This window comes from Pinus tabuliformis, chromosome 1_2 (assembly GCF_031772625.1).
Source record: "Pinus tabuliformis cultivar Carrire ecotype Pingquan chromosome 1_2, CPIR1, whole genome shotgun sequence".
NCBI classification, from domain to species: Eukaryota; Viridiplantae; Streptophyta; class Pinopsida; order Pinales; family Pinaceae; genus Pinus; species Pinus tabuliformis.
Window position 1 is genome coordinate 1,020,110,438 of NC_142298.1, and position 24,071 is coordinate 1,020,134,508.

The following is a 24,071-nucleotide window of genomic DNA, read 5'->3' on the forward strand; positions in this document are numbered from 1 at the left end:
CTCCTTATTTGATTGGGTACACATCTAGGAGCAACATCTCTCTCACACGTGTGGAAGGACGAAGTGATTTCTAGCTAGTGCTGCGTTGACCGAGTTTGACCAGGGCTGCAAAAAGACACTTTGACCAGTGTTGACTTTTCTTGGACTGCGGATTTGGTGTGGATACTTCTCCTAGGCAAGCTGCAAATTTTTGCACACAAACCAAGGTGATCTAACCTCAGGTTTGACCAACGTTGACTACCCTAATTGCTGGTTGCAGGTTGACTTTTGTTGACCTTCGTTTGACTGAGTTTTCGGATTGTTTTTGGGCTGCCTCTTCTTGTTGTTGGAGGCCGAGTTCACTGGGATATTGACCAAGCTGATTGGAGGTCAATTCTGACTTGTTTGACCAGCTTTGACTTTGCTGGTTAGGGTTTTTTTGTTGTTGTCATAAAATTACAGAATTGTATATTTGTACTATTTCTCTCTCTCCTGAATTATTGAAGATTATAGAAGAATTGATCAAAGGGTTTCCCCACATTAGGGTTTGTCCCTGGCTAGCCGCCACATTTGGTGTCTCTTGTCTTGGCTTGTCTTCTATCGATTTATTTATGTTCTATCAGCATTTTACTTTATGTTAATCTGATTGCTAAACAGTGAAATTAACAATGGGCTAATAAGAAGAAATTAAAGTAAATTGCTCTAAGCATAGAACATACCATAATTTAACAATATGTTAATAACAAAATTGACAAAACTTAATCCAAGAAATAGAGATGGCTTTTGACTCTAGTAAGTAGAAATGGCATCTGGCTCTCAATATTCTGCACACATAACAAAATTATCCAAGGATTATAAATGGCTTCTGACACTTGATAAGTGGGTATTAGAACATTGCTAATATTCAAATGAAACCAGAGACAAATAAAACCAGGACTCTTGTTCACATAAACCCTTTAATTTTCAAAGAAAGTGAAAAAAAAATTAAAAATAGTTTCTTTCCAAGTGTGTATCAGGTTACTTTGTTCTGGACGCCTCTACCAGAACGTGGTTGACTACATATGTTAATAACAAAATTGACAAAACTTAATCCAAGAAATAGAGATGGATTTTGACTCTCAGTAAGTAGAAATGGCATCTGGCTCTCAATGCTCTACACACATAACAAAATTATCCAAGGATTACAAATGGCTTCTGACACTTGATAAGTGGGTGTCAGAGCATTGTTAATATTCAAATGAAGCCAGAGACAAATAAAACCAGGACCATTGTTCACACAAATCCTTTTAATTTTCAAAGAAAGTGAAAAAAAGTTAAAAATAGTTTCCTTCCAAGTGTGTAGCAGGTTACTTTGTTCTGGACACCTCTATCGGAATGTGGTTGACTACATATGTTAATAACTATTAGGTCCCTATACTACTAGTGTAACCCCTTATTGTTATTAGTGCAACCCCCTTATTATATTGTTTTGCCCATGTAGTCCCTATATTGTTATTATTGTGCCCCATAGAAGCCCACTATTGTTATTGTTGTGCCCTTATATTATTATTGTTATGTCAATTCTAATTACATTATGACCCCTTAGACTCCTATATATAGAAAGGAGGTCTTGTCATTTGTATCATCCAAGAATTGTTCATTTGCGTAATGCAAAGGAGGCTGCCCCCTCGAAGAGGCTTATTTCTAAAGCGTTGATCTATCTTTTCTATCTTTTTGTGAGCTGATTTCATAACATTTGGTATCAGAGCTTTGGATTCTAGGGTTTCGCTACTCCAAACAGGTCATTGTGGAATTTTCGCTATAACATTTTTCTGCGACGTTTTAGAAGCTACAAAAAGACCCCATTTGAGAAGAAATCTCGTTGAACCTCGGGTCCAAATTTCAAATCTTGTCTCGCTATATTTTCCGAGATATGATCTGAGTAAGTTAGGGTTTTTGCAAGCTCCAGAATTCCATCTTAAACAGGTCATCATGGAATTTTTTCTATAATTGTTTTTCTATGAGGTTTCAGATTCTAAAATTAAAACCCATTTGCGTCGAAAACCTGGTGATGCTCGAGCCCGAATTTTAGATCTTGTTTCGCTATAGTTTCGGAGATACGGTTCAAGACATTTAGGGTTTCTGCACGCTCCTGAATTACATCTCAAACAGGTGACCTTGGGAAAATTATCATAGCTGTCCTTCTGAGCATCAGCTTGAAGTTTCTAAGAAGTTACAGAAAGAGAACGGCTTGTAGATTCATGTGTATCAGTTTCAGGTCATAAGGTTGAAACAGTGACACATGGCACTTCGTACAAGTTCGCTCTTCTAAAAAGGTATATAATCAGGTCATCTTGGGAGATTGTACATAAATCTTTCTTAGAGAATCCAATTTCGATCAGACTAGTGGCATTGGAAAGAGGACGTAGAGGGCTACCGCAAGTCATAATTTCAGAACTAGGAGATCCAAAATTACAGAGTTACAGTCGTTTCAAGATCGAGCTCCTAAAAGCAAGAAAAGGTGATATAAGGAAGTTTGATGGCAAGGATCCCGTAAATTGGATACTACAAATGGAGCAATATTTTGATCTACATGAGATGCAACTGTTACAAAAGGTATATCTTGCATATTTATATTTAGAACCGAAACAATTTTTATGGTATGAAGGGTTTTGTTCTCGTAAACCACTTGTCACATGGTCAATTTTCACAGAGGAAATGATAGCACATTATGAGGATACAAAGAGAAACACCTTCTTTAGCCAATTGATAAATCTCAGACAAAAGGGTTCAATGGTAGAACACATTGAGGACTTTCAAAAATTGAATATAAGGGTAAATGATAATCCAGAGAAGCAAAGGATTGATGTCTTCATAGGGACTTTAAGGGATAACATTCACATGAGGTTTGTCTTTGGGAACCTAATTCATTGGAGAAGGCATACAGGTTGGCAAGAAAAGTGGAAAGCAAAATTATGGCAACAAGGTGGTCTACCACTCACAACTATAAAGATGGAAGTGTTGTTTCTCCTAGCCTTCCACAACCTACAAGGTTGACAACACAACAATTGGAAGAAAAAAGAGCAAAAGGGCTTTGTTACAATTGTGATAGAAAATTCATTAAAGGTCATAAGTGTGCTGAGAAGGAATTATTTTACATAGATTATGAAGAGGAGGAAGAAAAGGATCAAGAAACTTAAAAAGAAGAAGATATACACTGGAAACCAACCCTAAAGAAAGAAGAAATGAATCTGACCATATCTTTTACTTCATTGGCAAGAATTACCACTCCTCAAACTCTCAAGATAGAAGGACATATCAAGAAGAAGAAGGTTCAAGCACTGAAATATCAAAAAGAAAAAGATCAAGAAACGTCAAAAGAAGAGGGTATACGCCAAGAACCTACCCCAGAGAAAGAAGAAATGAATCCAACTATATCTTGTAATGCATTGGCAAGGATTACCACTCCTCAAACTCTCAAGATAGAAGGACATATCAAGAAGAAGAAGGTTCAAGCACTGAAATATCAAAAAAAAAGGATCAAGAAACGTCAAAAGAAGAGGGTATACACCAAGAACCTACCCCAGAGAAAGAAGAAATGAATCCGACCATATCTTATAATGCATTGGCAGGAATTACCACTCCTCAAACTCTCAAGATAGAAGGGCATATCAAGAGGAAAAAGGTGATAGTGTTGATTGATTTGGGCAGTACCCATAATTTTATTCATTGTAAGATAGCTAAGGAATTGAATTGCTTCATATATCCAGCACCAGAGTGTCAAGTGATGGTTGCAAGTGGAGGAACCATAAATTGCTCTGGAAAGTGTCATAATATCAAGCTATCCATGGGAGAATATGTATTGAATAGCCCAATGCTTTCCATTCCAATGGGTGGTGTTGATGTTGTACTAGGAGTCTTGTTGTCGCACAGATTGTCACGACAACGCTCAGACCAGGGGCTGTCACCCTGATCTCCGATCTCTCCGTTTAAGCCGTCTCCCAAGGCTAAGGGGGGTAGACCCTATGGGATAAAAGATGACCAACAGTGGACCAGTTGGGTTGGGAGACACAGCAAGGCAATTTAGCACCTGATTGATTTTGGAAATTAATGTACCAGTGCCTTATGGAGTTAATGATTAAATAATTATTTATCAAAAGCTGCAGAAATATGAACTTTATAATTCCATGATTAACAATCATTTATCATCAAATAACCCAAGCAGAATGCAAGATATTCAACAAACGCACAACGCCTTAATAATGATCCAGCAATTAAATTTCTAAAGATTGAATGCTTTAAACAACCATACAATTTAAATGCTAACCAATTACCACTTTCATATAGCTAACTTGTAAATAAACATTTAAGTGCATTTAACTATAGAAAAGTGGAACCACGAAAGACACCAAAAATGAATTTTCAATTAGTCTTTTTCAAAAAAAAAAAAAAATTTATATATTTTTATATTTTTTAAATAAAACAAAACTAAACTAAGCAAAAATTAAAGTAAATGAAACCTAAAATTATTAACACTAAACTAAACTAAATGAAAAAGAAAATAAACTAAAACTAAAAAAACCTAACTTAAAAAAATCAAATATTAAACTAATCTAAATCTAAAATTTAATTCTAAAACCAAATAAAAGAAAACTAAAAAATTTCTTTATGCCTTTTTTAATTTTTAATTTTTTTGATTTTTTTGATATTATTTGAAATCAAACTTTAAAAAATAAATCTAAATAAATCCTAAAAACTAACCCTTTTTATATTTTTTCTTTTTTATGAAATTTTTTAATTTTTCATGAATGAAATAAAAAATAAAACAAAACTATTCTAAGCAGAAACTAAACTAAACTAAATCCTAAAAGAACTTTTTTTTATCTTTTTTTTTTTAAATTAAAAAAAAAATCAAAATAAAACTAAAATCTATTCTAAACTAAGACTTAGATTAATAAAATCAAAATTTAAATAAATAAATATATACAAAATGAAACATATACCTAACACATTAAAACATAAAAATGTCTAAACTTAAAACCTAACAGCGAATCTAAAAAAATGAAAATCGATTTTTTTTATAAAGATCACAATTTAAAATGAAAATAAAACTAAAATCTAAAACTAACAACAATTTAATTCTAGAAATTAAAATCTAAATTAAGAAAAAGCCTAACCTACAACTAAACAACGAATGCATAAAAAATGAGAAAAGGAAAAACTTACGCTAACCTAAGAACCCAATCGAATAATTATTTTTTTTGTTGCTGCAGATGTGCAGGTTTGCGTGAGAGTTGGACAGCGGGCAAGGGAAACCACTGAAGGTTGCTGTTGCATGGAAGAATGGCAAGGGAGGAGCTGCAAGAGTTTGATTGCAGGTTGGACTGCGGCAGCAAGGAGCGACAGCGTATGATAGAAGCAGCGAGGATAGGAATGGGATGAGTTGAAGGCAAAGTGGCAGCGAAAGGGAGGATGGATTGCGGATTTGCGTGGAGAAGGCAATCATAGGGAGCTGCGTAGGAACGGAAAGGAGATGGCAGCGTGGAGATGGGGCTGCGGGTGAGAGAGGTACAACAGTGTAGAGCAAGGGAGTTTTGAGGGCTGGCGAGGGTTTGTTGCCAGAGTGGAGGAAATCCACAGGTCTGAGGAGCGAAATATCGCAGGCCTGGCAACATGATTTCAATGTTTTTTGCAGGTGCGCGTGGATGAGGGCAGCAGATGCGTAGGCAAACAATGGACGCAAGGATTTGGGGGTGGCTACAGCAGCAAGAAAAAATTTCTAAATCTGCCAGAACGATAAAAACAATCTTGAAACCCTCAGAAGAATATTCAAATTCCAGAAAACAAATTTCACACATGTACTTCGGATTTTTTTTAATGAAACCCCAGGCAACAGTGAAAAATGAAAACACAGGTAGCAGACCCGTAGTCCAGAAACTTAATTAAAATTTTGAATCTTTCCTGCTCCAGTTTGCCTGATGGAAACCCTGAAAAAATTTCAAAATCTATACCTGCAACCTGCAAAAACCGAACACCCAGAAGTAAAATGTGCAAAAAACAAAATTAATAATGAAACCTTAAAACCCTAACTAAATAATTACAGTATTTACAAATTAAAGGCTCTAAATAGTCAGATTTGCCATTATGCCACAAAAATATTTTCAGAATTTTAAACTTAATGTGAGGTGCTTCAGAAAACCCTTCATGCATCTGCAGCGAAAATTCTAATGATAAGCCCGGGATTAAAACTGGTTGGGCTCTTTCAGAAAACACAATCCGGGAGTTGGCTGGTTCAGCCGAGAACTTCCCCTAACGCCCAGTAAACTCAAAATTAAGGATATCCTGCACAGCTTAAATCAACCATTAACATAGAGAAAGAAAACAATAATGAAATTTCAGATCAAATGGAGATACCTACCATTATATTTCAGGAATTAAACTATCATTCAAACCCCAGAGATCAGACAAGATACCTGTGCCTAAATCAATCTTCATCAAGCTATCATCAATGGCTGAAAATAAAATTATGCAGAAAAATAAAACATCTTACAGCATTTCCAGAAGAGTAACACTAACAAGATTTCAATCCCAAAGTCTTTCTTTATTGCACAAAAAGTGACTACAAGAGAGCTTTCTTTAGCACACGACTCTCAGATCGAAAATGATCTCAAATGGCCCCTGACACCCTATTTAAAGGAAAAAATCACAACGCCTAGTTCGAGTGATCCATGTCAAAATGATCTCAACCGTCAATGAGAATCAAAATCTCTTTTAATCTCATCCGTCGAAATTTTAAATGCATTTTAATACATTAAAAAATTAAAATCCTGCATTTATTTTCTCAAAACTTTGACTTATTATTATTTTATTATTTTATTTTGTTTTTCAAATTTTTTATTTATTTTTTAATTTATTTTTTAGATTTTATTTTATTTTATTATTATTTTTTTAATTTTTAATTATTTTTTTATTTTATTATTAGTTTGTTATTTATATATTTTTTATTATTTTTATTTTTTATTTTTGGATCCTCGAACTTAGCCTTTGGAAAAATCACCTAGGACTTAGGACTTAGGACTTATGAGGGGATAAAACATTTTCTAACCCTCAAGACAATTTACATCATGACTTTTACAATTTACATCCCAAGGGGGAAAACCCATTTGACATAGACCCTCATAGACCACCCAGTCTTGCAACACAAATATAATCTAGCAGATCAAGCAAAAATAACCTAACCAAATAATTAGGATTATTTCCAAATTACTTTTACATAGACTTGAAGCACACTAGGATTCCCCTAAGATTCTAATGACAAAATCCATTCCGGCTTTGGGGTTAGGCTGAAGGAAAATTTTGCCGATCATGGATCGGTGAGACAAAAAACCTTCCGGAACGTAGATTATCACTAGAAAAATAGGTTTTCATAGGCAATTTACATACATGACTGAGATCTGCTAAGATTATTTACAATTTACACATGCAGACTGGGTTTACAACATAACATGATCGGGTCGACGATGACTGTCGAATGGCACGGACACGTCGATCAAGCGCTATCCCTTTTGCGAAAAAAGGGGGTGTACTGCTATGGGTAGTTGACACGTAGTGGTCAACAAGTCCAATGGCTACAATCCCTGGGTACAATAGCTTTTAATTTTCAAGAACTTTTCATGAAATTTTCTTCGGAAGGAAAGGAAGTTGAATTAAGGAGTATCACAGGGAAACCGGGAAAGATAACCAACTCTAATGGAATGACAAAGCTTCTAAAGAAAGAAAAAAGACGCACAATTGCACAATTATGTTTGCTAGAGGTTCCCACATCGAAATCATCTATTTCTCCATATTTCCAAAAAGTCTTAGACAATCATTCCAAGGTATTTGAGACTCCCGAAGGCCTCCCACCTATTCGTGATCACAATCATTCTAATCATTTGATTCCAAGAAGTGTTCCTCCAAACATCAGGCCTTACAGATATTCCTATGCCCAAAAGAGTGAAATTGAACATATGGTTGCAGAAATACTAGAGGCTGGTATAATTCAACCTAGTCAATGTTCTTTCTCTGCTCCAGTAGTATTGGTGCACAAGAAGGATGGGTCATGGTGCATGTGTCCAGATTATAGAGAGCTCAACAAAATCTCTATTAAAGATAAATTTCCAAATTTCCCATTCTTGTCATTAATGAATTATTGGATGAATTGCATGGATTAATTTACTTCACCAAGTTGGATCTTCGTTCAAGATATCATCAAATAAGAATGAAAACTGAATACATTCCGAAAACAATATTATTGAAGAAAGATGCCTTTTCATGGACTCTGGAAGCAACGAAGGCCTTTAAACATCTTAAAGAGGCAATGTGCCAAGCATCGGTCTTAGCTATGCCAGACTTCACAAAAACCTTTATTGTGGAATATCATGTATCAGGAAATGAAATTGGTGATGTTTTAACGCAAGAAAAAAGACCCATTGCTTTCAAAAGTCGTCCAATCAAAGGAAAGTATTTACACAAAGCTTATGAGAAGGAAATGTTGGCAAGACTACATGCGCTTAAGAAATGGCAACCTTACATAATGAGAAGATCCCAGTTCAAACAATATTGCCAGAACTTGACGAGGAATGAAAAATCATATTGGAACCTGGAGCATTCACAGAAATAAGAACCCGACCGCTACGAAATTGATCAATTTCAGAGTATTTCATCAAGTGGAAGAACTTACCCGCTGAAGATTCCACATGGGAGGACAAGAATTTTATACATAATCATCCAGAACTACTCAAGCGTTGTGGACAACACTTTTTGAAGGAGAGGGGCATGTTAGGTCCCTATACTACTAGTGTAACCCCTGATTGTTATTAGTGCAACCCCCTTATTATATTGTTTTTCTCATATAGTCCCAATATTGTTATTACTGTGCCCCATAGAAGCCCACTATTGTTATTGTTGTGCCCTTATATTATTATTGTTATGTCGGTTCTGATTACATTATGACCCCTTAGACTCCTATATATAGAAAGGAGGTCTTGTCATTTGTATCATCCAAGAATTGTTCATTTGTGTAATGTAAAGGAGGTTGCCCCCTCGAAGAGACTTATTTCTAAGGCGTTGATCTATCTTTTCTATCTTTTTGTGAGCTGGTTTCATAACAATAACAAAATTGACAAAACTTAATCCAAGAAATAGAGATGGCTTTTGAATCTTAGTAAGTAGAAATGGCATCTGGCTCTCAATACTCTGCACACATAACAAAACTATCCAAGTATTATAAACGGCTTCTGACACTTGATAAGTGGGTGTCAGAACATTGCTAATAATCAAATGAAACCAGAGACTGATAAAACCAAGACCATTGTTCCCATAAATCCTTTTAATTTTCAAAGAAAGTGAAAAAAATTGTTAGCTAATAGTCAAATGAACCCAAAAACAAAATTGAATTCAGGACAATTAATCATACTATAGTTTTTCACATAAATCCCTTTAATTTTCAATGAAAGTTTAAAACATTGTTTTTTTTCCAAGTGTGTAGTACATTACTTCGTTCTGGACGCCTCTCCTAAAAAGTTTAATAGCTCACTCTAACAACGTGGTCGACTACATATAGTAACGAGGGAATATATTATTATGTGGACCAAGCCCTTTAATATTAATAATAATGGCTTCGACTATGTTCATTTGTCATTAAAGTGACTAATACAGGTCTCTTTGATTGGTTGATGCTTTCCAAATCCAACTATGAAACAACTGAAGAAAGGAAGGTATTTGTGTTTAAATTCATTGAACCAATTATTTAGACATAAGCTTTTTCTATTTTTTAAATCTCATGATGTTGACAAAAACATATATAGAATCTGTGCACAGTGCATGCAATGACCGACAGCAAGGAAAAACTATTGGATGAGGAACTGCAAACAACAACAGGCCAAGGTGGGCTCTCCAAAGAAGGTGGTTATTGAAAAGCTCTGGACCCAAGAGTTCACAAACTTTGTTATGTTTTACAACACCAACAATGTTAAAATTGGCAACTAGGGCCAAACTCCATGTGGGTCATCTTATTTATGGCAGATGATATTTTTCTTGAATTCCCCTCGTCGAGAGGTGTAGGATTGATCTAACGATCATCCGATTCTAACAAGCATTTATGGATATATGAATTTATTTGTAATTACTTGACAAATTGTAAGGGTCGGCCAGCAGCTAAATGTGTGGCACACATGTTCAACGTCTCATATAAATACAAGATAGGTGGAGGCATTATTTCACCATCTCATCTCACTCATTCTTCTCTCTCTCTCTCCTTAGCATTAGGTTTACACACAAGGAGGAGCAGCTCACATGTGGGAGGAAGGAGGACGCAGAAAGACGCAGTTTGGAGGACGCAAAAGTTGCGGGTCATCTCTTTGACAAGCATTGACCAGTGTGGGCATTTCAGGGCTACGGTTTTGGTGTGGCTGCCTCTCCTAGGCAAGCTGCAAATTCTGGCACAAAAAACCGAGGCATTCTGACCTCTGGTTTGACCAGCGTTAACTGCCCTAGTTTGTGGCAACAAGTTGACTTCAGTTGACTACAGTTTGACTGGGTTTTTCGGATTGTTTATGGGCTACCTCTTCTTGCTGTTGGAGGCCTAAATGACCGGGAAATTGACCAAGCATATTGAAGGTCAATTTCATCTTGTTTGACCAGATTTGACTTTGCTGGTTAGGGTTTGTCGTTGCTGTCATAAAATTACAGATTTATGTATTTGTAATATTTCTCTCACTGAACTATTGAAGATTAAAGAAGAATTGATCAAAGGGTTTCCCCACATTGGGGTTTGTCCCTGGCTAGCCGCCACATCTGGTGTCTCTTGTCTTCGCTTGTTTTCTGTTGGTCTATTAATGTTCTATGTGCATTTTACTTTATGTTTATGTGATTGCTAAATAGTGGCTAATAAGAAGAAATTGAAGTAAACTGCACTAAGCATAGAACATACCATAAATTAACACGGTATCGAAGTTGAGGTGAAGACAAAGCCCAAGCAATAGCAAGAGCACAAGCAATCACCAAACGTTGTTGAAGCAATCCTAAAGACTTCATGGGGTCCTCATCACACTTCCCTGCAGAAGACAAGCTCCGTGAGAAGTCCGACTATCACGGATGGAAATTGTCTCTCGATCTGACATTGGAAGAGCAGGAAGTGTTGGACCACGCGAGAGGCAGAATCATTGAGCCTCCATCAAATGCATCTATTGCTGCAAGGAACAAGTGGACCAGGGGAGAAGTCAAAGCAAAGAAGATCATCTGGGACTCTATCGACAAGCGCTTGGTGGCCTATGTTTCTGAGCTAACCACCTCCAAGGAAATCTACAATAGACTGGTAAGCTTATTTAAAGTTAATGATGCAAATCAAGTTTTCCTTAAGAATACGCTGAAGGAAATTAAGAAGGGCAAAGATGAGAGTATGCAAGCCTACTTCTTAAGGATCACCGAGATCAAGAATCATCTCCATTCAATTGGGTAAGTCATTCCTGACAGGGAACTGACCATCACTACTCTCGGAGGGCTCCCATCTGAATGGTATATATTCAGAACCACTCTTCTCAACAATAATGTAATCCCAAGATTTGAGGAATTGATGGCGAGATGCATTCAAGAAGAAACAAGGATGGAAGAGTAGGAAATGCCTGCACTTAGAGGCAATCCCGCTGCATTCTCCTCTCATGCTAAAAGGAGAAATAATTCCAGGGCAAAATCTAAGGGAAAGGTCGGACCGAAAGGTGGAAGGAAAGGTAGATGTTACATTTGCAACAAAATTGGCCACTATGCGAGGGAGTGCCCTGATAGAAAGGACACATCTCATGACGATGATCAAAATCACTCCCGAGGCAATTCCAACAACAATCAAAGGAAGGGCAGGTTCAATGGCAAAGGAAAGAGGAATGTCGAAAATCAAGGAAGTGGTCAACCCTCCAAGAAGGCAAGAAACTCCAGGTATGAATATAACATTGTTAACAATAAGCAAGATGAATATTATCTACCAGCAGCCCTCTCTACTACTTCTCCCCTGGACTCGCTGGGAAATTGGCTTATTGATAGTGGTGCCTCAAGGCACTTCACTGGTTACAAAGAAGCTCTCTCTAATCTGATAGAGAAGGAGACCAACTTGGAAATTGTTCTTGGGGACAACTCCAAAAATCCCGTGAAAGGCATAAGGAATGTCTCTCTTCGATTGAATCATGGTAATACAATTCATTTGCAAGAAGTCCTATATGTACCTGATCTCAAAAAGAACCTGGTGTCCATTTCAGCAATGGAAGACAAAGGCTACAAGGTGGCCTTCATCGATGGCAAGGTACGTGTATGGAAAAAGAATTTCAAAGATGTTTTCACTCTTGGGTTTCGAGTTGACTCTTTATATCATGTCGAAGGAAGTCTGTTGGATGCAATGACTTGTGACACATCTCTTCAGTCCAAACTATGGCACCGGAGGTTTTCCCACCTTCATTATAAAGCTCTACTTGACGTGAGACAAATGGTGACCGGGATGCCCGAGTTCAAATTAGAGCAAGAAGGTGTATGTCTAGGATGTGCCGAAGGAAAACTCAAAAGGGGACCATTCCCCTCAAGCCGTAGCAAGACCTCTAATATATTGCAGTTGGTTCACTCCGACATATCTGGTATGATACCTATGAATTCTTTGGGAGGATATCTATATTACCTCACCTTTACATATGATTATTCTCGCAAGACTTGGATATACTTCTTGAAAAAGAAGGATGAAGTGTTCTCCTGGTTTCGTCACTTCAAAGCTTTGATCGAGAATAAACCGAAAAGAAGATCAAGATCTTAAGGGCTGATAATGGGACTAAGTATGAATCCAACGAGTTCCATGACTTTTGCAAATAGGCTAGCATTAATAGGGAGACTACAACATTATATACTCCTGAGAAAAATGGTGTGGTGGAAAGGAAGAATCGTACGACGGCAGAAGCTGTTTGTGCTATGCTCCATGATCAAAGGCTTTAGAAGTTTCTATGGGCCGAAGCTGCCAATACTGCCGTATATGTTCAAAACCGATGCCCTCATCAAGCATTGGGTTCTAAGACTCCCGAAGAAATGTTCACTGGTAAGAAACCTGACGTATCTCATTTTAGAATTTTTGGAAGTCCTGTATATTTTCATGTCTCGAAAGAGAAAAGGAATAAATTGGGTGCATCTGGAAAGAAAGGAATCTTCGTGGGCTATAGCGAAAATACTAAGAGTTATATAATTTATGTGGTTGGTCAAAGGGAAGTCGAGATTAGCCATGATGTCACCTTTGATGAAGATATGGCTCTTAGCAAAGTTGACAATCTTCCTATACTAAGGAAATGTGGAGAAGCTGACACCAGGAAACCAGAGGAAAAGGAAGATGAGACGATGCCCGATGTAGAAGAACCTATGGATCCTATTGATCCCCCTCCACAAGAGCCTTCCTTTTCTAAGAAGAGGCCTTCATGGCTTAGGGGGACACTTGATGATATTGTTGAAATTTGGTACCGGAGGACAGGTGGTTCCCTTAGGCTTTGATCTTTGGCCTAGGGAAAAGTGTCCAAAAGAATTTAATTTTTCTCCTAAAGTGACTTTATAATTTTATAAAGTTAAATCTAATTTAAAAGTGACTTTAAGTGATAAAGTTATTAAGTCTAATTTTAAAGTGACTTTTATAAAGTCAATGAAAAATTAGAAAGGAAAAGTGACTTTGGAAATAAATGACTAAGTGGGTCTTTATTAAAGTGGGGTGAATTAAAAAATAGAAAGTGAGATTTAAATGAGCATTTAATCTCAACCATTGATCTAAATCTATTTCAGCCATTGGATTTAGAGATCACCCAAAAGTCACTTGGATCACCCAAAAGTCACTTGGAGTTATATTAAAGGAGGAAAAGGAGGAAAAGGTCATTCATTCTTTCATGAGCAGATTGGGAGAAGGAGAGCAAGAGAGCAAGAGAGATTTCTGAGCAGGAAGGAGAAGGAGACAGCAGCTTGGCACACATTCCAAGGCAGCAGTTGAGCAGATTTGTACAGCTGATTCAGCACATAGTGAAAGGCAGATTTTTGCACAAACATCGAGGAGCAGTTCGCTGATTTTTCTGCACACAAAACGGAGGTCGTACAGCATTTATTGCTGTCCTGTTTGCTGTAATTTCTAAATTGCTGTGAGGCACGGGAAAGGAGATAAGTTGTAAATTTGTTTGCTGATTTTTTGCTGAATAATTCTCACTGTAAAAAGGCAATTTTCAGAAATAAAGAAGAGCTCTCAAACTGGTTTTCCCCAAGAGTTGTAGGGGGTTTTTCCAGGGTCAAGTTGACCAAAAATATCAGTGTTTTAATGTGTTTTAATGGCTGTTTTTAATTGCTGATTTTTATTTCTGCAATTTCCAGCATTCTGAAAAATTTCCAGAATTTGTGTTTTCAGCCATATTTATTTTTTTCAGTCTGTTAAATGTATGGTTATGGGAATGGGCATTTAACTACATGGGAGAAATAAGGTGAAACTGAAAACCGGGGTGGGAAAACAGAAATTTTTACATGGTATCGGAGCTTGAGTGCTGAAGGGCAGTTTGGGACAGCAAAAGGAAAAATTACAGTTGCTGATTTTTCACTCAGAAAATTCCAGCAAGCTGATTTTTTCATAAACAGCGGTTTTATCTTTACTACAGCAGTGCTATTTTTCAGTTTTAGGACAGCAGGATGTCATTGGGATTGAGGGTGGAGGATAGGCTGGATGGGCATATAAATTACAGCGTTTGGAAGGAGAGAATGCAGAGTATCTTTGAGGAGGCAAAAGTCTGGGATATCATGGTGCATACCGCACAGAACCCTGTTGTTGTGCCATTGGGATTGAGGGTGGAGGATAGGCTGGATGGGCATATAAATTACAGCGTTTGGAAGGAGAGAATGCAGAGTATCTTTGAGGAGGCAGAAGTCTGGGATATCATGGTGCATACCGCACAGAACCCTGTTGTTGTGCCCACTGATGTTACTCAGTTGGCTGAGTATAAAAAGAAGAACAATAAGGGTAAGAGGCTGATTCTAGACGGAATCAAAGACCATTGCATTCTTCATGTGAGAGGAAAGAGCAATGCCCATGAGATGTGGACAGCATTGTCCAATCTCTACCAGAGTACCAATGAGAACCAGAAGATGGTCCTGAAGGAGAAGCTGAAGAACATTAAGATGGGGAATGATAGTGCAGCTGGATATCTCACAAAGATTACCAATGTGAGAGATGAGTTGGCAGCGATTAGAGAGGCCATTCCATCCACTGAGTTGGTGCGTATTGCAGTGAATGGCCTCCCCCGTTCATGGTTGAACTTTGCTGATGGGGTTTGTGCACGTGAGACCCTTCCCACATGGGAGAGGTTTTGGGATGATTGTATTCAGACAGAGATCAGGAAAGGACAGCTTGGGGCAGCCAAGCCAGTTGAGCAGGATGAGGACGTAGCACTGGTGGCAGGAGGCAAGAAAGGCAAAGGGAAGAAGCAGGCTTCCACAAGCAGTGGTGGGGGCAAAGGCAAAGGTAAAGGTAAACAGGGTAACTCACAGAAGGACTATTCCAAGGTGAAGTGTTGGAATTGTCAAAAGATGGGACACTATGCAGTTGTGTGTCCGGAGAAGAAGAAGAAGGGGAAGAACTAGGACGTGGCAGCTTCAGCAGAGATTGAGGACTTTGCTGGTCGTTTTGACCGAGAGTTTGCGTTCACTACGTGTGAGTCCTCTAGTACAGGATCACCTGCCACACAGGTTCAGAGGGAGCATGCTTTTCCCTCGATTAGCGGAGCATCTTCAGGTATCTGGTATGTGGACAGTGGGGCTTCACGTCACATGACAAGAGTCCGGGAGTACTTCTCAGAGCTTTCAGAGAGTGGCACTGATATTGAGGTAGTACTCGGTGATGACAGAGTTGTTAGAGCAGTCGGGGTGGGGACAGTAACATTTCAGAGGGAGTCCAAACCTCCCTTGAAGGTGTCAGAGGTTCTTTATGTGCCAGGGATGAGGAAGAACCTCATATCCGTCTCAGCTTTGGAGGGCAGAGGATATGAGGTACTGTTCAGGGGAGGACAGGTGTTGATGTATCCCAGGGACGCTCCAGCTGATTCAGCTAGAGTGATAGGTGTACGCCATGCAAAGGTGTACAAGTTTGCATTCCAGCCCCTTTTGGCATTGAGCAGTAGTACTAGTACCGACAGCAGAGCTAGTAGTTCTGAGCTGTGTGAGATTTGGCACCGCAGGATGGGACACATGTATCATGGAGCCTTGAGGACATTGCGGGAGATCACTGCAGGTGTGCCAGATTTCAGTACTGATCACTTTGATACTTGCAAAGGTTGTGTGATGGGCAAGTTTGCCAAATCCCCTTTTCCCAGCAGTGACAGCAGAGCGACGGGGATACTTGATTTGATTCATTCCGATGTGAGCGGTCGGATGTCTCATGTTTCCTTGAGTGGATATGAGTACTATGTGTTATTCATTGATGATCACTCCAGGAGGACCTGGATTTATTTTTTGAAGACCAAGAGTGAGGTCTTCAAGCGGTTTCAGGAGTTCAGAGCTCTTGTGGAGACTCAGACAGGTCGAAAGATCAAGTCCTTGAGGTCGGACAATGGAGGAGAGTACACCCTTGGAGAGTTTGTTGACTATTGTGCGGAGGCAGGCATTAGGAGGGAGTTTACTGTTCCTTACAACCCCCAGCAGAACGGAGTTGCAGAGAGGAAGAACAGATCCATCATAGGGGCTGCCAAAGCCATGATACATGATCAGGGGTTGCCATTGTTCTTGTGGGCAGAGGCCTGCAACACAGCTGTTTACTTGCAGAACAGGAGTCTGCATCGTGCCTTGGGGCACATGACTCCTGAGGAGGCTTTCTCTGGGAAGAAACCTGATCTTGGTCATCTTCATATCTTTGGATGCATTACATACTCCTATATACCCAAGGAGGAGAGGACCAAACTAGAGCCCACCGCAGAGAAGGGTATCTTTGTGGGCTACAGTGAGACCTCAAAGGCCTTTCGGATTTACATACCTGCACAGAGGAGAGTTGTTGTCAGACGGGATGTGAAATTCGAGGAGGACAGGGCCTTTAGGAGGTCACGGGAGTTAGAGTATCTGGATCAGCCAGACCCTCAGCAGCAGTTGAGTCAGTCGCAAGGATCCAGTGGGCAGGGATCAGGAGGATCCGGAGGTACATCTATGAGGATGTCAGGTCCATCAGTGAGCAGTGGCTCGCCGAGCCAGAGGGGTGGTGCTCCGAGCAGTTCACAGAGCAGTTCACTAGGGAGTCCACTGATGGACAGTTCACACGGTACCTCAGCTTCTACAGGTTCAGGTGCAGGCAGGAGGACAGCAGACAGACAGTCAGGAGTTCAGGCTACTGATGGTGATGAGGAGGAGGAGTTTCATTCTCCTATGGGAGAAGCATGCTCAGGGAAGAAGAAGCCCAAGTGGCTTCAGGACACCTTGAGAGATGCCACATCTGTTGCTGAGCCGAAGAGGCCGGTCAGAGAGAGTAGACCACCTGAGAGGTTCTGTAGCTATATGGCGATGGTTACCAGCATCCTTGACTCTGAGCCTTCTAGCTATGAGGAGGCAGCTAGCCAGCAAGTCTGGAGAGAGGCCATGCAGGAGGAGTATTCTTCTTTCATGAAGAATGATGTTTGGGAGGTGGTGCCGAGGCCTGAGGGCAAATCCGTGGTTACTTCCAGATGGCTTTACAAGGTAAAGCATGTTGCAGATGGTAGCATTGAGAAATTCAAAGCGAGGTTTGTGGCTAGAGGGTTCTCCCAGGTAGAGGGAGTTGATTATGAGGAGACCTTCGCTCCCGTGGCTCGATATACTTCGATCCGCTCCATTATATCGATAGCAGCAGAGATGGGTTGGAAGATCCACCAGATGGATGTGAAGACCGCATTTCTCAATGGCTTCATACAGGAGGAGGTGTACATTGAGCAGCCACAGGGCTTTGAGGTGCATGGGAAGGAGTCCCATGTGTGCAGATTGAAGAAGGCCCTTTATGGCCTGAAGCAAGCTCCCAGAGCTTGGTACTCCAGGATAGATGCATACTTGCAGGGGATGGGTTTCACAAAGAGTGAGGCAGATCCGAACCTTTACTTTATTGTGATTGGTGAGGAGCTTCTCATTCTGGTGCTGTATGTGGATGACTTGATCATTACAGGTGCAGAGAGACTCATAGAGCACTGCAAGAGAGATCTTGCGGCGGAGTTTGAGATGAAGGACATCGGCTTGATGCATTACTTTTTGGGTTTGGAGGTGTGGCAGGAGGAGGGGCATTTCTTCCTGGGGCAGGGGAAGTATATTGTGGACATCCTTAGCAGATTCCACATGGAGGATTGTAGACCCATGTCGACACCGATGATCACCAACTGGAAGAAGCTTCATGCTTCGGATTCCGAGTTGGTGGATCCCACATTGTACAGGCAGCTGATTGGTTCCTTGATGTATTTGGTCAACACTAGACCAGATATCTGTTTTGCAGTCAACACGATGAGTCAGTTTATGTGTGAGCCTAGGAAGGTTCACTGGGTGGCTGCAAAACACATTTTGCGGTACTTGCAGGGGACAGTGGATTATGGTCTGGACTACAGGCAGGGAGATGGAGTGAGATTGGCAGGATACACTGATTCTGATTGGGCAGGTTGTGCTTCTGATAGGAAGAGCACTTCAGGGTGTTGTTTTGGGTTGGGTTCAGCAGTAGTGTCATGGTTCAGCCGGAAGCAGCAGTCAGTAGCACTGAGTTCAGCGGAAGCAGAGTATATGGCAGCCAGTCTAGCTAGTTGTGAGGCTATCTGGCTTCGCAAGATGTTGTTTGGCTTATTTGGTCAGCCGTTGAGACCTTCAGTGATTTACTGTGATAATCAGAGTTGCATTAAACTCACGGAGAATCCAGTATTTCATGACAGGTCAAAGCATATCGGGATCAGATATCATTTCATCAGAGACTATGTTCAGAAGGGAGCTGTGAAACTTGAGTATATTTCCACTGATGAGCAGGTTGCAGATATCCTTACCAAAGCCTTACCACGGGGCAAGCATGTCTACTTCAGAGACAAGATGGGTGTGGTGAGGAACACCTTCCTCGGTAAGAGGGAGTGTTGAAATTTGGTACCGGAGGACAGGTGGTTCCCTTAGGCTTTGATCTTTAGCCTAGGGAAAAGTGTCCAAAAGAATTTAATTTTTCTCCTAAAGTGACTTTATAATTTTATAAACTTAAATCTAATTTAAAAGTAACTTTAAGTGATAAAGTTATTAAGTCTAATTTTAAAGTGACTTTTATAAAGTCAATGAAAAATTAGAAAGGAAAAGTGACTTTGGAAATAAATGACTAAGTGGGTCTTTATTAAAGTGGGGTGAATTAAAAAATAGAAAGTGAGATTTAAATGAGCATTTAATCTCAACCATTGATCTAAATCTATTTCAGCCATTGGATTTAGAGATCACCCAAAAGTCACTTGGATCATCCAAAAGTCACTTGGAGTTATATTAAAGGAGGAAAAGGTCATTCATTCTTTCATGAGCAGATTGGGAGAAGGAGAGTAAGAGAGCAAGAGAGATTTCTGAGCAGGAAGGAGAAGGAGACAGCAGCTTGGCACACATTCCAAGGCAGCAGTTGAGTAGATTTGTACAGCTGATTCAGCACATAGTGAAAGGCAGATTTTTGCACAAACATCGAGGAGCAGTTTGCTGATTTTTCTGCACACAAAACGGAGGTCGTACAGCATTTATTGTTGTCCTGTTTGTTGTAATTTCCAGATTGCTGTGAGGCACGGGAAAGGAGATAAGTTGTAAATTTGCTTGCTGATTTTTTGTTGAATAATTCTCACTGTAAAAAGGCAATTTTCAGAAATAAAGAAGAGCTCTCAAACTGGTTTTCCCCAAGAGTTGTAGGGGGTTTTTCCAGGGTCAAGTTGACCAAAAATATCAGTGTTTTAATGTGTTTTAATGGCTGTTTTTAATTGCTGATTTTTATTTCTGCAATTTCCAGCATTCTGAAAAATTTCCAGAATTTGTGTTTTCAGCCATATTTATTTTTTTCAGTCTGTTAAATGTATGGTTATGGGAATGGGCATTTAACTACATGGGAGAAATAAGGTGAAACTGAAAACCGGGGTGGGAAAACAGAAATTTTTACAGATGTCGAAGGACACATTGCACCCAGAGGGACTTTCCGAGAAAGTAAGAAGTCGGCCAGGTATAAGGAATACTTGACCATCATGAGCACGATCATTCAAAATGAGCCTTCATCGTTCGCAAAAGTTGTCAAGCATGAGGTATGGAAGGATGCTATGACTAAGGAATATGAGTCCATCATGAAGAACGATGTTTGGGATGTGGTCCCCAGACCCCGGGACAGAACAGTTGTCACTTCGAAATGGCTTTACACGATAAAGCATGGAGCTCATGGAACTGCTGAAAGGTATAAGACTCGTTTTGTCACTCGTGGCTTCTCTCAGAAGGAAGGAATAGACTATGACGAGATATTTGCACTTGTTGCCCGATACACCACCATCCGCTCGATCATAGCCCTCGCTGCTTCGCAGGGATAGAACCTACATCAGATGGATGTCAACACTGTGTTCTTGCATGGTTCGATCAAAGAGGAAGTCTATGTGGAACAACCCGACGGATTTGAGATTCATGATCGGGAATCTCACATGTGCAGGTTGAAGAAAGCCCTCTATGGGCTGAAGTAAGCACCCTTGGCTTGGTATGAGAGAATCAATAGCTACTTGATGAAGCTAGGATTCACTAGGAGTGAAGCCGACCCTAACCTTTACTTTAAGGTTGAAGATGACAAACATTTCATACTGGTGTTGTACGTTGACGACCTCTTTCTGACAGGTGCAGACCCTCTCATTCACAAATGTAAGACGGAGTTGGCTTCTGAGTTTGAGATGATATACCTGGGACTGATGCACTATTTCCTAGGACTAGAAGTCTGGCAGAAGCCAAGGGAGATTTTCCTATCTCAAGGAAAATATGTGGTGAAGATATTGGAGAGATTCGGTATGGTGGACTGCAAGCCCATGACTACCTCGTTGGAGCTTGACTTCAAGAAGTTAAGCGATAGCGCTGCCGAACCTATTTTGCAAAATGCTACAGAGTATCGTCAACTCATCGGAGCATTGATGTTCTTCATGAACTCCCATCCAGATATATGTTTTGTAGTCAACACGTTGAGTCAACATATGGTTGAGCCTCACCACACACATTGGATTGGTGCTAAGAATCTATTGAGATACCTTTGTGGTACAATCACTCATGGGTTGAGATACACTACTAGAGATGTGAGACTACATGGATATACGGATGTTGATTGGGCAAGCAGTGTGGTGGACCGAAAGAGCCTTCCGGGTGTTGTTTCTCTTTGGGATCAGCCTCGATATCCGGGATGAGCAGGAAGCAGAAATTGATGGCTTTGAGCAACATTGAGGCAGAGTACACTGCTGCGAGTATGGCCTCTTGTGAGGCTGTCTGGTTGCGGAAGCTCTTCGGTGAGGTGTTTGGATTTACATTGTACTGCTGTGATCCTGTGTGACAACCAGAGCAGGATTCATTTATCAAAGAATCTCGTATTTCATGATCGCTCCAAGCATATCGATATCAGGTACCACTATATTCGGGATATGGTGCAATGGGGAGCAATAAGGCTCCAACATATCAATACAGATGAGCATGTCGCAAACATTTTGACGAAGCCCCTAGGAAAGGTCAAATTCTTGACTTTCTGAGAACGACTTGGTGTCGTTGAGAGACCCTCTTATGAGGGTCGTGTATGATGCATACATTGAGCTCTGGGAGCTCTGGGGGGCTTGGGGTACTTCTTGGAGCGACATGCGACCACAAGGAGACTCACCTTTCCCTAGTGGTGCGCTATGTACAGGGTGAAAGGTTCAACCTTCCCCTGTGATACCCCATGGCGACTTATGGACTGGATGATTAGTTCTCCTGTCGAGGCATCCTACCCATGTAGTCTAAGACTCATGGGAAGTACCTCTCATCTGATCAATGAGTAGGGAAATGGGGTTAGGGACCATAGTAGTACTATCGATGGACACATCGTTGTATCTACCATACTCCCTATGCTAGGATGACCTCCATTTATTTGGGATCAATGAAATTGATTTGGGATCAGTGAGAGTGGTATGACACTCTCTGGAACTGACTTCGGGTCAGTAGAGGATGGTATGATACATCCTCGATCATTTCTTCTTCTTCATAGTTCAACAGAGCAGAGCCAAGCAGCTGAAGGCAGTGCATTTGATGGTTGAGATAATACCGATGGTCAGATGGATTAGCAGATGGAGTTCTCCCTAGTTGAGGGGGAGTGTTAAAATTGGCAACTAGGGCCAAACTCCATGTGGGTCATCTTATTTATGGCAGCTGATATTTCTCTTGGATTCCTCTCGTCGAGAGGTGTAGGATTGATCTAATGATCATTTGATTCCGACTAGTATTTATGGAGATATGAATTTATTTGTAATTACTTGACAAATTGTCAAGGTCGGTCAGCAGCGAAATATGTGGCACACATGTTCGACGTCTCATATAAATACAAGATACGTGGACGCATAATTTCACCATCTCATCTCACTCATTCTTCTCTCTCTCCTTAGCATTGGGTTTACACACAAGGAGGAGCAGCTCACACGTGGGAGGAAGGAGGACGCAGAAAGACACAGTTTGGAGGACGCAGAAGCTGCAGGTCATCTCTTTGACCAGCATTGACCAGCGTGGGCATTTCAGGGCTGCGGTTTTGGTGTGGCTGCCTCTCCTAGGCAGGCCGCAAATTCTGGCACAAAAACCGAGGCATTCTGACCTCTAGTTTGACCAGCGTTGACTGCCCTAGTTTGTGGCAGCAGGTTGACTTCAGTTGACTGCAGTTTGACTGGGTTTTTCGGACTGTTTATGGGCTGCCTCTTCTTGTTGTTGGAGGCCTAGATGATCGGGAAATTGACCAAGCATATTGAAGGTCAATTTCATCTTGTTTGACCAAATTTGACTTTGCTGGTTAGGGTTTGCTGCTGCTGTCATAAAATTACATATTTATGTATTTGTACTATTTCTCTCTGCTGAACTATTGAAGATTAAAGAAGAATTGATCAAAGGGTTTCCCCACATTGGGGTTTGTCCCTGGCTAGCCGCCACATCTGGTGTCTCTTGTCTTGGCTTGTTTTCTGTCGATCTATTAATGTTCTATCTGCATTTTACTTTATGTTTATGTGATTGCTAAACAGTGGCTAATAAGAAGAAATTGAAGTAAACTGCACTAAGCATAGAACATACCATAAATTAACAAACAACAAAGGAAGTGCTTCAGAGATTAGTTGCTTTTGGATCCATCCCTCTTGACTCGGATTGCGCCATTTAAAAATGCCCGTCAAATAGGATTTTGGATTGATCTGTCATATGTTTGTCATACTAGTTGAAAATAGAAATTGGGATTTATTTCAATTCTGAATGTTAGACTTATTTGAGTAGTAAACTGGGCGTGGGTTATCGGGCACTTATGGGTGTGGGTTATCGGACACTTATTCCAGACATCATCAAAATGGGAAAAACACCATCAAAAAAATGAAAAAAACAGTGTAAAATAAACAATAACTAAGCAGAGATGTACTAAATAATTCACAAGGTTGTAAAATAAACAATAACTAAACAGAGATGTACTAAATAATTCACAAGGTTGGTGTAGTGATAGACTCGATGTTTCAGGTAATTATGAAAGTAACACATTATAACTAGCAAATACCCATACACTGAATTATCAAGTCATTTTGGACAACTTGCAAGTAAGAATGACATCTCTTGCAATTTAGAAACTAGTGGCTTACCCTATCAAATCAAACCAACAACAGAAACCAGTGGTTTACCCTATCAAACCAACACCAGAAACTTATGGATTGTTCCAGTAAATAATTTTTGCAAATTTATGTTGCAGGCACGTGTAACGCATGCACACATTCTTTTATTCTTTTACTTTAGTTCAAACTTAACAACGTTGATGGGTAAGTGTGTGGGACCTCGCATGAAAGGCAGGTGCTTGAGCATTTATCAGTATGCCATGCATCGATCCT

General features: G+C 40.1%; 1 protein-coding gene across 6 annotated transcripts in view; it reads right to left on the bottom strand.

Moving 5' to 3' along the window:
• STN1 (Nucleic acid-binding, OB-fold-like protein) overlaps positions 1 to 24,071 on the bottom strand; it is a 153,917-nt gene that overhangs the window by 39,911 nt on the left and 89,935 nt on the right. For 2 of the 6 annotated variants that reach the window (XM_089394286.1, XM_089394282.1), the window contains exon 3: positions 9,109 to 9,195. The exons of the other annotated variants lie outside the window; for them this stretch is intronic. The gene's annotated coding sequence lies outside the window, so the exon portion shown is untranslated. Of the gene's footprint in view, positions 1 to 9,108; positions 9,196 to 24,071 lie in introns of those variants that run through there. 6 annotated transcript variants of the gene reach the window in all.